The sequence below is a fragment of the Poecilia latipinna genome, unplaced genomic scaffold (genome assembly GCF_001443285.1).
Source record: "Poecilia latipinna isolate Pla-1442-1.1 unplaced genomic scaffold, P_latipinna-1.0 Scaffold1644, whole genome shotgun sequence".
Classification (NCBI taxonomy): Eukaryota; Metazoa; Chordata; class Actinopteri; order Cyprinodontiformes; family Poeciliidae; genus Poecilia; species Poecilia latipinna.
In genome coordinates this window covers 36,484-50,538 of record NW_015114260.1, presented here as the reverse complement: position 1 = coordinate 50,538, position 14,055 = coordinate 36,484, and the positions used below count along the sequence as shown (strand labels likewise).

Genomic DNA, 14,055 nt, shown 5'->3' with positions numbered 1-14,055 from the left:
TTTAACAACACTGGGTCAGAGGTTGGGACCTCAGACTAGAAGGAGTCTCATCATTTTTCGTAGGCGGCCATTTTGTAACATAATGACCTGATCAAACGTCATTGAATTTTTTATATAAGAATAAATAGAACATCATTTGACAGTAAAATAAGGCTGTGTAATAATGGGGGTTACCCAACGAGCAAGGAACCTGATTTTAATGTTTGAAGCTCTACGTAAGCCTAATTTAGACAAGAGTCAAAGAGATTCTCCATTTGTTGCTCTCATTTAGATGCTTTTATTTCTGAGATTAGACGAAGCCAGTCTGCCTGGCCTCTCTCACATATCTAAGCTCAGACTGAAAATTTTTAAAATTGTGACATCTGGCAATAACAAACTCTCCAGAAGTACCACAAGTCTAGACTGAAACTCAAACACAACGTCACCTGATTTAGCATTATGAACAAAATTAGCAAAACTTTCATTTGTGATGTTGATGTATCAATGTCTTTTTCTGTGGAGAAAATATTGGCATATGCGAGAAGATACTTACTTATTTAGGCTGTATTGATAGATGAAAAACATGAAAAACATTTTAACAAAAAAAAGAAGTATATTGAGATGAACAGCCAGGTCCTTCGTCAAGATCGTCATGAACTAAGTTCGGTTTGTTTCCATCATAAAAAATATTAGTCTTACAGAACCTCTGTGACCATCCGAATCAGACTAGGAACCAGGTTTAAATGTATTTTGTTTTTATTAAATATGTTACAGTTAAAAAATTGAATTATAGACGTAAATAGTCCTGGATTATGTGATGGTCTTTAAATGACCATCACATTGAATGTGCAGCTCTTTCCACTCAAAGGATCTTTATATCTGATGGGAGGAAGAGTCAAAACTACTGTTATGCTGAGCTAACTCATAACTATGTAAAGTAATAACCAGTTACACCCAGCTTTAAATTAAACTTAACATCTATTATAACTTGGATGCAACTATTCCAGGTACTACTTGTTGCTTTAACATTAGACTGGATCAAACTCATTTCACTGGATCAGGCCATCGATGATCAAAGACTTGATTTGATAACCAAATAACTCAAATTAGCTCATTGTAGCTTTAAATAATACAAAGGAAATGCATATGAGGAAATAGATTTTAACTAATGTAAACTCAGTGCAGGGAAATAGGTCTTAATCTTGTCAAAAAATATTACCAAGTCTATACTTTTCTATTTGTTTAAAACATTAAACTCAGATTTCAGCGGATGTATAAACTGCTCGTCACTTCCTGATTAGAACTCCTTCACATTGGTCACAATAAGCTAGATGTGAAACAAAAACCTGCCGATTTTCTTATAAACGGCACAATGCGTTTGCAAAAACCATGACACTTTTTGCGGCGGCCAGAAGAACTAAAACAGGGAAGCGTCGCCACTGTTTGAGGTCTCTCTACTGCCAGGCTTCTAAAAATATGTATTTCTGGAGGTAAATAAGGAAATGATTTCATAGAATGAAACCAGAAAAAAAAATGGAAGTTGGATTTGGGTTTATTTGAAAGGTTTGAGGACAGAGTTTCATGTAGAACATAAACTTTACAACAGACAGTTTCCCTAGAGAAAGTGAAATGTGATATGATGTTGAAAGAATGAGTGGATCCAGTCTGGGCAGCTGCTGGTGTGAGGTTTTTATTGTGTGATTTCATGATATTCCACGATTTACACTCAAAAAAAGATTAGCACGTGTAGCATTGTTAGCTTGTTTGACCTGTAAACTGTGTAGAGATCTTCCAAATGCTGCTGAAACTGTGACATGGATTATTACGGCACTAGCTTATATTGTACAACTTTTGTTTAGCTTAACCTTTTGCCATTTCATAGCACATTCTGTACCTTCACACTGCCATTTTGCTTTACACAAACCTTTTTGTACCCATGTCCAATTACATAGTACTTTATTTTCTGATAAGTGTTTTCATAAATTATGGAGTTAAATGATCGTAAAAAAAATAGAGCAATTCATTTCACAATTAATTTCATCCAATTGTATTTTATGGTCTAAAAATGTCATATTACACCCTGTTCTCACTTATGTTTGTTCTGATCCCCTCTTGGGGCGAAATTACTCAAATTAAACACCCCAGTCAGCTGACCTTTTTCACGATTTAGTAATCAGTTGAAGGTCTGTCACTCCGTTTGTAACAAAACTAAAATCAGTGTGACATGTCCAACAATAGACGGCACCATTTTGTGCCAGAAAAAGGCGGTAATAGGACCAAAGAGGCAAAACAACCAGTGCACCTTTAACAAAAATATCAACGCCTATAATGTAGTCAAGCATGCTACTTGTGCATACCATCATTCCTTGTCTTTCTGTCCTTTAAAGTAACCCTCTAGAGCAAGCCGCTGTTAGCTAGCTAATTATCTGGGCTAACTGCAAGCTAAAAAGTTGAAACATTTTCTCCCTCCGCACTCTCAGCTTCCGCCAATTGGTGTCATTACTTTCTTGCTGGGGATCCTGTTGTGGGCCCGGGATGCCTGTCTGCTGTGTTCGCCTGGCATGAACCCAAGCGAGAGGAGCCTGGAGTATTCATTGCTCAACCCGGGTGAAGGTCACAGAGTCCAGCCTTCTCGCTCTTCTTCTCCCCAGCGAGTAAACATATGGTCATGGAGCACCTTGAACATGTTTGGGTGACCAGAAACTACTTAGCCCGAGTGGCTGCAGCAAAGGGAAAGGGGTATTAAAGGAGTTTTTGAGGCCGGCCTGCTAAAGAGACAACGAGGAGACGAAGGGAAATGGGGAGCTAGCAAACCCCCCTCACCCCCCACCCCTCCAAAAGAAACCATTTGCTCGTTTAAACTCAAGTGAAGTCATTCTCTTTGAGAACGACGTGGTACTCCTCAGACTCCATCACTCGTCTCCCTTTCTTTTTGTCGTTCGGACCAATATAAGATCATAAGGTGCAATATCATTGCCCTGTTTTTTTTTGTGTGTGTGTGTGTGTGTGTGTGTGTGTGTGTGTTTGAAACAGCCAAAGCTCGTCTAATCGCTTCCACGTTTCCTCAGTGTTAAGCTCATTAGTGGGTGACCTAAAGGCATGTATGAAAAGACAGCACCCCCACCCCTCCTCCCAAAAAAACAACAAAAAAAACCCAACAAAAAACAAACAAAAAAAAACCTTGGATAATGGATGCTTGCTGTTTTGAGACTGTAAAAATAAACAGGTCTGCGGTTTATATAATGAATATCAGTCTAGAGTGCGAGTTTATCACAATCTCCCAGCTAATAACCCGCGCTGTGCTCTATACGCTCACACACTCGTATAAATACAGTGTGTGAGCAATGCCTCTGGTCAAGCCCGTGTGTCATGGCATGTGGGTGTGTGTGTATTTATCTCTGGGCTGGCTGAGGCCGAGGAAGCGGCAGGGGAGTGTTGAAGATGTTAAATCGCTATCAGACTTTGTGAATGAAGGGAGGGTGGGGTGTGTTAGTGGTGGCAGGGAGGAGGTGTGGGTGGCAGGGGGTGGGGGGTCAGCGTGTCTGTGGTGCCTGAACGTCCGGCCCAGGTGGCGACTGGAGGACCGACTTCATTAGGCCTGAAGAGGAAACAAAGGAAGATGCATCGTAAAAAAGTGCCATCCCTCATCTGCGAGGCCACCGCCTGACACATTAGGAATCTGTATGCTCAATTAACCACTGGCAGGCTCATTTTTCCTCCCTCCCTCTCTCCTTTTCTCTCCCTCTCTCTCTCTCCCTCCCTGCCCCTCGCTTCTGATCAAACAGAGCAAGCAAAAGCGATCACGCCGGACCGAAACGAGACTTTTATCCGCGGGCGCGTTTATGAAGCGTGCTCATATTTTAGCGCCGCACGGTTCGTCGTTCAAAACCCCGCGGCCGCATTTCGTGGGTGAAAGCGGAAATTGTCGTTTCCTGTGACCAAGCATATTTTATTTGCTGCTATAATAAAAAGAAAAAAAAAAACAGAAAGAAAAAAAAAATCAATTTTAATTTCCATATGAATTCTACAACGACCTCCGTCTTTTGTTACAGGGGGAAGATGGAAGTTGGACGTCCGTGGGGAGAAGAAATTGCATGAAAACAGCACGTCGTTGGTGGAGTCCTTTTTTTTTTATGGGAGGCGTGTTTTAAGGAGCTCTGTTTCGTCCTCATGTGGTAGGCAATCTACTTAGGACGGCTTTACTTTCTGTACTGCAAACACGACACACAAGTGTGACACAGGGAAAACTTTTCCTAGCAGGTTTACAAATGTATTAACCGCAAAGAAAGAAAGAAGCTTAAAATAAATATTTTCTCTGAAAAAAAGCTTTTTTTTTTTTTTTTTTTACACAATCAACAGTGAGACACACAAGTCTTTAAAAAAAAATATAGCTGAGTTAGAATCTTTAAATTTACATTGTTTTATGTTGATCAGAACATCACCAAACTTTCTAACGGTGATTTTTTTGACTTTGGCTGAAACAATGAAGGCCCATTTCTCTTTGCTTGCATTCAAGATGTGAGTGACAACGGAACATCTGCCCTTGAAGTAGGGCAGATGTGTTTGTCTGAATAAGTCAGCCAAACATTAGCCGTGTTCTGTCAGAGCTGTAATTAAAGGCTTCGAAACAACTGGAACTGCAATTAACATGGCAGAACGAGGACTCAAGTTTATCCTTGTTAAAGTAAGCAAGACAGTAACTGAAGAAAAGAAATATGAGCCTCGTGGTTTCACTTGTGACATGTGAAATGTTACGTTAAGAAAGTGGAAGCTTAAGAATTTGTATATTGATTTGTAAGCCTGTATTAGAAGTCAAGTGAAGTCTGTTTGTACAGAATTTCAGCAACATGCCAGTTTAAAGTTCAATGCACCATACAAACAATAGTATTGTTGTTTCTAAATGAATATTAACTTGTTTTCTTTGCATTATTTGAGGTCTGAAAGCACTGCATCATTTTTATTAGTTTGACTGTTTCTCCATCCATCCATCCACTTTCTGTACACCCTTGTCCCTTAGTGGGGTCAGGAGGGTTCCTGGTGCCTCTCCAGCCAACGTTCCAGGCGAGAGGCGGGGTTCACCCTGGACAGGTCGCCAGTCTGTTGCTTTTGACCATTTATCATTTTCTGCAAATACATACGCACCTTTTGCTTGGAATCTCAGAGACATGCTGTCAAAGCATATTCACTTTATCCACACATATACAACTAGAGAGTAAAATCAGAGAAACTGATCATTTTAAGTGGTGTCTTAATTTTAGCTCTACGTTTGCTTTCTTTTTAACTTACTTTACTTTTTAACAGCATTTACATATGAGCAGATGTCTTCAGCAGTTTTGCTACAGTCAAACCCGCCTCTTTGAATAATTTGTTCTGTTAAAGACGTTTGCATTTTTTTGTAACAAATCCGTGTTGTTGCACATGTGAGCATGTGTTCAGGAGGAAGTATCAAACATACATCCTGTTACACCTCAGTGAAACTGAATGGCAATTAAAGAGTCTTCATCTTCCCATGAACCTATTGTGTTAAAGGGAAAAAAAAGATGAATGGTACCTGGCTGAGGTCGCTCTTGGGTGTGTGTGTGTGTGTGTGTGCGTGTGTGTGTTTGTGGGGTCTGTCACCGGGATACGCATCAGCCTTTGATTATCGAGTTGAGATGAACAGTCTTTAAAATTCACAGAGGTCATGACTTAGGAGGCATCCATATGACACTTCACTGCACTTCACAAGACCAAGAGTATTTTTTCCCCTCATCTGACCCATTATACATCTCTCTCTCTCTCTCTCTCTCTCTCCCTCTCTCTCTCTTTCTCTCCCTCATGTTGCCTCTTTCTGCCTCTCTTTTAAAGGTCCGTCCCAGGGATGAAAAATGGCGCGCAGCTGGCTGAGTACTTCCTTCCCCTTGTTGGGGTCAGCAGTTCACCATGCTGATAGAGACCCTCACACCTTCTTTATTAGGAGCTCCTCTGCACTCAGACAAGTTGTTATTCTGCATCACTGGACAGCCGTCAGCACTGCCTTTGTCTAGGTTATCTCTGATTACATGACTTCATCTTTGCATGAAGATGAGACTAAGAAAACCTTGACAACACCTTTTCTTTTTTGAATTACTGTTAACCTTAGCTCCATCAGAAAGATTTTGTTTTTACTAGAAATCTGAACAAGAGCAGGGACGTCTAGATGTGTGCATTTAAGAAACAGAGCAATATTTGCTTTATGGATTTGTTTCTCCCCATCAAAGGAAACTTAGCATTCATTTTCTTACCCAGAAAGCTTTGAGTTGTAGATGGGAAATGGTGGCTAACTTTGACTTAATTTGCAACAGTTTCCAGCTAAATGATTGGAAAAACCCTTTTGAAACAGTTTCCAGCCAGTATCTAGACATCTGCTCCATGTGATTTGTGTAGGCAAAAAATAAACTGAGGTCATTGGTGTCCCACCTGGATTATACCTCTGAGCTGCCAAGTTAGCCAGTCGAGGTTTAAATCATTTAATTGAATTTAAGTCACAATACGTTTCCAATTTCAGTTCTGTGTTATGAATGTAATAAAAAAAAAATGTTTTTCATTCAATTGTCTTTTGAAATTGGCCAAACTCACATGTTCTAAGCCTTTTTTCTTTTTTTTTGGAAATTCTTTACTTATTTTTGACATGTTATAAAGACACCCGCAGACGTCCAACATCAGGTTTCAAGATGCCATTGCATGCCAAAGTTATATTTTCTTGGGACATTCCATACATTGTAAATATGTGCTAGACATCATTCACAGATAGATGAAATTGAGTGACATTAAACTCTTAATCTTTAGTGTTTTGCATGATATCAGACCATCTGCAGCTGTAACAACTTCAAAATCTTCTGTGAAGGCTTTCTATAATCTTTAGAAGTGTCTTTTTTTGTTTGTTTTGTTTTGAACAATTATCCACAAGAGCTTGGAGTCTCCACTAATTCATTCCAAATCATTATCTTCTTGGTTGAGGTCGAGACTGTCTGGTCCTTCCACACCAAACTGGCTCATCCGTGTCTTTGTGGATCTTTGTTTTTGTACTGGTGCGCCGCCTCTTCCTGTTCAAACATGACGGTGCACCAGTTCAGAAAGCAAGATCCGTGAAATGGTCAAAATACATTTGCCTTGCTGAAGCAATAAAAGTTGGTTTCACTGAAAAAGTTGTGCCTCAGGATCCACTAAGACTCACCAAGACTGTGACTTCATGGCTTAGTTGACAAATCCTTTCCACTTCCCTATGATACCACTGACAGCTGACTACGGAACGATTGGTAGGCAGGAAATTTCACAGCTGGACTGGCTGCTTAGGTGGCATTTCATCACAATACACCAGGCTGTATAAATAGTAGTAGGATTAGAATGGTGATAATAAAGGTGTCCAAAGTTTGTAGTTTCTTGTGGTGGACTGCAGTCCTCCCACCGTTCACCAGTAAATAAGGTAATAAGATTCATGAGAGCCAGAGTCTGAATATGTAAAATCAAAATCGCAACCTCAACTTGAATAATATTTTCCAGCAAGAACTGCATCACCCAACTTAGTTGCAAAACACGTTGGAAAAAGTAAGTGAAACTTTAGCTGTGGTGTGTTCATGCAGGTGCATTATGATTAGGAATACACAGTATTAGATTTTTGGTCGATATCCGGCATGTCGATATACTAACTCATTTGGCCGATAACCAATACCAAGTTTTTTCCTATAATCACTGAAACTATATGGCTTTCTCTAATGTGGAATTAAAATACTGCATTATCTTTGACAACTTAACCTGCTACCAAATGCTAAAAAAAAAAGAGGTTGAAATTGATGCAACACTTTCAACTTGTGTTATGTTTAATGTCAAATTTATTCATGATATTTGACGTCGTGCTGCAGGCATCATTGTCCCTGGTTTGTCATATAAAAACAACACATTTTATGTCGGTGAGTGATTTTGACAGAATGGCCGATGTCCGATATTAAACTGTTACAGCCGATATCAGCCGGTAATATTGTGCATTTATGACACACACGTCTACACAAAAATGGCCTCGACTTTAAACTCATTCAGACACATTTTAATCCAAAAGAAGTTTGGTGGCTTCGAAAATATTTAGAAGCTAAAAATACTTCTGTAATGAAGTACTTACCTTTTTGCTAAATTCTCTTAAGGTGGCAAGGAATGAGGAGGGAATCCCAGTTTACCAAGAATCGTTTTGGCTAATCGAATACATTTTCCTTTTCATCATTTTATCACTTCTTTGTATCTTTTCAACGTAATGAAAGTTAATTACAAACTTGCAGCCTTCAATTAATGTTCAAAATTCGACAGTCAATTTTTGAATCAGTTTTGAATCATTTGTCAACCTGACAAATTATTCAGAATTACATTTAACACACTCAATGTGGGTCCTGACTATGCGATGGTAGGTAATGTGTTGACAATAAAGACAGACTGCCTTGCTGGTTTTGGTCCGACACACTGTTAATCGACATTTCTAGGACGAGATTAATTAAAGCTTCTGCTTTATAAACCCGTTGCTGTCCCCTGTGTTGGCTGCGTCGAGCAGAATGAATGGACAACAGAGGGCCTAAGTGGTCAAATTTTAAGTGGACTCAAAAAAAAAAAAAAGGTGCTAATCATAATGCTGAGCTGGCCTTGTTGAACAACTAATTACCTCCATTATGAAGATGTAGAGGCCTGTTTGGAAGTGTGTAGATGTGTGTCTATGCGCAAGCCAGCCTGCTCCGATTAAGAGGGGGGGATTAGCCGTCCATCCTGAGGAAAAGAGGCAACTCGGGGGTACGGGGATAGAAGAAGAGGGAGGGAAGAGCGGGTGGTGACGGCGGGGGAGGAGGAGAGCGACCCCCCCCTCCTGGAGACGAGCCCTGACCTTCTCATTTCATCCTCATTAGTATCTCATGTCAACAGAGCAGCCACTCCTTAATCATCTGCTATCATCCCAGACCTGCACACACATGCATACACACACACACACACACACACACACACACACACACACACACACACACAAAGAAACAGACAAACAGAAAGTTGTCCTTACAGTTACTTTTAGACGCAGGAACTGAAAGGTCCCACATGGGATGTTATTCAGTCTGAAAACTGTAAGTGTTTTCAATCAAAGTCCTGCCTCTGTGAAGACTAACTTTTAATTTATTGTGTTTATATTTTATCTTGTTTATCATCGCGTTACACAGAAACATGTGCGTTACACTTGGGGACCAGGCAGCGGGGTCCAGCGGCATGGCACAGAGCGACCCTGTCTGTCTGCCTCGGCCCCGGTGCCACGGAGGGCCCCAGCAGGGTCGAGGGGGGGAGTGGGGGGCGAGAGCTCGGGGTGCCAGCACAAATGAGCTCCATTCATTTCCCCACTTCAGCATATGGTGGCCCATTGTCCTCGGCCACAGAGGCAGAAATGATGCAATTTGTTGGCATGTCCTGTCATTTTCACAAACTGTCCAACCCACAGAGGGCCCGGCCAGCAGAAGACAAGCAAGGGCAGCTTGTTGTTTTACACAATACACACACAAACATGTGTGTGTGCGCGTGTGCGTGTGTGTCTGGGTGTCCTGATTTCAATCCAAAGATAAAAGCAATAGCACAAAAACATGACAGACATATGTAGTGATTAGTAGAAATATTTCTAATTTTTCCTCTGAAAAAAACAAAACAAAACAAAAAAAAAATCAGTTTTAAGCTTCCACATGTGTGTCAATCCTTGTTGTGCTCCGTGTCCCAACAATAGCTTATCCTTATTTACCGAATAAACTCTAATCTGATCCAAGACACGATAGCCTTGATATTTGCTTCACAGTTAAGCAGATGAGCTTCGATAAAGCAGCTCGAGTGCAAAAACAAGCAAATATTCAGCGATGAAATTAAAAGTTAAAAGGTGAAATGGCAGCTCTATGAGTAAGAGTGAACCGGGCATGTTCCTGGTTTCACTATGCCAGGCTGCTGTCAGACAGCCTGGGGAAGGAGTCTCGTTCAACTTCCTCAAAAAAAGTGAACTTTTGACACGACGCACACAACACAGAGCGAGCAGCAGCAGTAAAACAGAAAGAAGCGTCTAGACGTGCCTACATTTAGCTCAGACGGAGGAAAACATATGATTGCACACTCATACACCAAAAATGATACCGGGTTATCGGATGGACAGGGTCAAATGTCGCTCATCCTGACATTTGTGAGTAAGTGTGTGTAAGAATGGTGCATCCCGGTGATGCCAGCCTGCTCTGGCTTTATGGGTTGAAGGATGTTTTTCTTATCGTTTGCTCCCGAGGGCCAGATTCATGACTTTTACTGGACCGGGCCGATTCCTTTTATTTTTATTCTTTTGATTTTAGGTAAACCAACAAACACACTGGGTGTTTACTCTTCTAGGCAATGAAATATGCAAAATGATAGCAGTGCAAACTCTTTTCCTTTTAAATCCCCATCAGTAAACTCAATATCCAGCAGCTTAAATGAAACCAAGAGCAGAAAAATAAATCAGTTAAAAGGGGACTTTCAGACTTTTGCCTTGAAGGGGCCGTGTTATGTATTTAGGATACATAGTTCCATTTCATAGCACAACTGAACATAGCACAAGCAATTGTGTTATGTGCCATTGTGAAAATTCTGCATTTAAATAACTTAAAATGATATTTTTATTTCCCATCTGATGCCTTGAAATTAGCTTCTGCCTCTTTAAGAAGCTTCTAACCTTTCAGGCGCTGCCTTCAGGACATCATCACACCAGTCCTTCATGATGTCATTTACGACCGTTCTGTGATAAGCTCTAAAGACTCACAGCTCCACCAGGTGTTTTCTTCTAGAGCTGCTGCCACTAGTTTGAAGGAGCCAAGTGAGGGAGGATTCCTCAAATATGCATGAGTAAGTCAAAGCTACACTTTGGGTATGCTTTTGATGAAGAAGTGACATTATAACAAGACTAAAGTCAAAAAAGTTGATTTTGCATTTTTGGATTATATTGTTAGCCTTAGCTGTGGATGTCTACTGCTCCTCTGATTTTATAAGATACCTTTTAGTTGCGTGTAGACTACCATGTTAAGTTGACATCCATGTGTTGGTTGATTTCCACCATACTCTTTGGCCAGTTGGTTAGAATGGGTTTTATTTCTGGGTATTAGAGTAAAGGAGATTGAATGGAAATGATTAGAATTATGCAGTACCTATTAAACATTCATGATAAATCACAAACAACAAACCTAAAGCGATAAATACTTTTTCGAGTTTTCCTGAACTCGAAACTTCCAAATACTTAAGATTTTAACCCAAGTGACATAATTCACTTTTGTTTATATGTCACATTTAATAGATGCCCATACTGTCAGATAATCCATCTTTGTCCCCACACAAACATTTAACCAGGCTAGCTGTGGCTCTTGTAATTCCCAAATCATACATCCCTGACCTCAATCCTGGCCACACTTCTCTCCAGTTTCCTCGTCCTCCTCCCCCCTCCGTTCTTTCAGCCAGTGGCAACCACGATCCCTCTTCATTCTTACCCTTAACCCCATTTGTACTCTCCACCCCCGCCTTGTCCTCCAAACCTGTCAGGGACCGGCTTCCCATGTCCATCACCGGGTGATGGATGAGGTGGAAGGTCATCACCCCACTCTCCAGAGTTTGACGATCCCATCAGCCGTCCAGACACCTCCAAATCATAGTGGAGCGTGTTATGGAAATTATACACTCTGGAAAAACAACCAGGAAAATGTTGCCTTTGCGTCGCCACTGGCCTTAGTAAATATAGGGAGTCGTCACTGGTGACAGAAAGAAAATATTTACAGAGAGAAATGTTTAAAATGGATCTGGCTATATACTTTGGCTGTATGCTGGTATGGGTTTGCTATGTTTGGCAAGTCATTCTGCATTGTTTTGACCACAAGAACAGGCCTCGATAAATAGATATGTTATATCTTCACACAACATATAATACTTAATACAATACCATGTGTTAGATTACCATTCATTTGTATTACCATTGTCTGTAGATATTAGTGATGTAGCAAGAGGAACAGTTGTCATGTTGGCTAGTTTTACATGCCATGTAAAAACTATCCGTATTTCTAGATCTTTTTGACATTACAAAATAGATACAGGTATGTACATATAAAAATTGTTGCATGAAAATTTCCACTTGTCTCTGTTGAAACTTTCTGAATTTTATCTTTTAGTTCAGTAAAAGCTGCAGTTCTGTCTCGATCAGGTTTACACGCCTAAAGACTAAAATTTCTGCCTATTTTTGTTTGTGGAATATCTCATAACTAATCAGTTTAATACAGAGCATCATTCAAGTCTTGCCACCAGCTCTTAAATGGATTTTGATCTAATCTTCAGTCGATTCAAGTCATGTCATTATGTGATTTGTAAGTATTTATCAAACCTTGTGGCCAATGAAAAGGTCCCAGAACAGGAAGGGGTGGGGGTTGAAGTCGACCCACCAATAACACACCTCTTAATGTGAGATAGTTGTAAACGTATAAACTGAAGCCATTATGAGCTATAAGGAGTAATGTGCAATTGCGGCATGAGTGTATGTAGTACAAAGCAATGACAGAAGTGAGAACTGAACAGATTTCATCGTCCTACAGCGTCTGTCAGACCTAAGAAACATGTTGAGAAGAATCTGATGTAAAAAATATTTTGACGATGTCACATGACAACTTTGCTTGTATTCAAAGCAATAAAAGCACTTAGACAGCACTTCTGCATGAGGATCATGACACAGAGTTTAGCACATGTCTTACACTGAATGCTGCAAGTTGTAGTCCAGATATCTTTGGGTTGAGCAAGCCCGTCTGTATGATTTGAAAGTACAAAGTGATCTGTAATCAGGTGTATGGCAATGTATGTTAATGGCAAAGTTGTTTTCTGAAATTGACTTTCAAACAATCCACTCCAACACAAATGTCCTTTGCTTTAATTTCATGGTTCTCAAACATTGGTACCACCATGATAGGGGCTAATCAGAAATTGTAAGTCTAGTAGAAATCTAGTATCAACTATTTCCAAGTCAGATTTTATGTCCATCAACCAAAATGATGAGTTATTTGTTTCATCAAAATGTTTGAGAACTCCCTGGTCAAACTGCAGTGGATGACAGGAAACAGGAACAAACACTGATGGTCACATATGCGGCTCTGCATTTACCTCTAAAGTCGGAACTTGGATTCAGAATGACATCGGTGGGTACCTTCAACCATGTGTGTGAAAGATTTGATCATAAAAGTATTCAGAAAAAAACTAATTGTTTTTTTAGTTGGCTCCAAATCAAAGTTTTAAATGTAAATAAAGGATTTTGTAGGCCTTGTGTTTCAAAAATTAAAAAAAAAAAAAATGTGTAAAATATCACTTTCCAAGAATACTTTCTAAAGAACTAGATGTATTCCATTCATATGTAAGTGACGAGACGGGCTCTTCATTTGGTGAGAAATGCAGACAAGTCTGTCCTCAGTTTTCCAGCAAAGGAGAATATGTCAGCCAAAGTAGGCAGGATTTTGTCCCACTCATATCAATCTGTCAAGACAAGATTGATATCTCAGAAACACGCAAGAAAAATAAACCATACACAACAGTGTCAAGCTTTGCCACTGGCAGGAGCATAGATCAATGTTATTTCCCGCTTTTGCAAAAATACCTAATTCCCCTTATTTAATCAAGCGTCTCCTCGCTCTGGACGCTCCGGCTGATTTATTGCGCCCGCTGTCTTTATGAGTACCTGCTTCATTTTCCTGTCTATGCTGTGACATCTAAAGTGATAGGAATTTTATGCTTTTGATAACAATATGAGTTTCCCTTTGGCCCGGAATTCACGGCCGTGTCAGCGGCTGATAAATAACAACCACAGCGAGGTGGAAACATTCACGGGCTTCCGAGACAAAACGTCCACCTGGTGGGATTTATCTAGAGATGGAAGCAGGGAAGACGGAGCTCCAAGTGGGAAGGGAGACGCGGCACAAGACGGGACGGGAAAAAACGCCACGATCACAGCTAAAGGTCATGCAGACAGAGTGTGATATGTTCTAAATTTGTCTCTTCAGGATTTGTAACTAGACTGAGATC

The 14,055-nt window shown here is 40.3% G+C and overlaps 1 long non-coding RNA gene across 4 annotated transcripts in view; it reads left to right on the top strand.

Moving 5' to 3' along the window:
* The window catches only part of LOC106964239 (uncharacterized), an 80,531-nt gene extending 68,413 nt beyond the window's left edge, over nt 1–12,118 (top strand). For 3 of the 4 annotated variants that reach the window (XR_001428353.1, XR_001428351.1, XR_001428350.1), the window contains exons 3-4: nt 4,032–4,154; nt 5,827–12,118. This is a non-coding gene — a long non-coding RNA (uncharacterized LOC106964239). The remainder of the gene's footprint in view (nt 1–4,031; nt 4,155–5,826) is intronic. The other variant, XR_001428352.1, reaches the window with a different exon arrangement.
* Nucleotides 12,119–14,055: the final 1,937 nt, after the last annotated feature.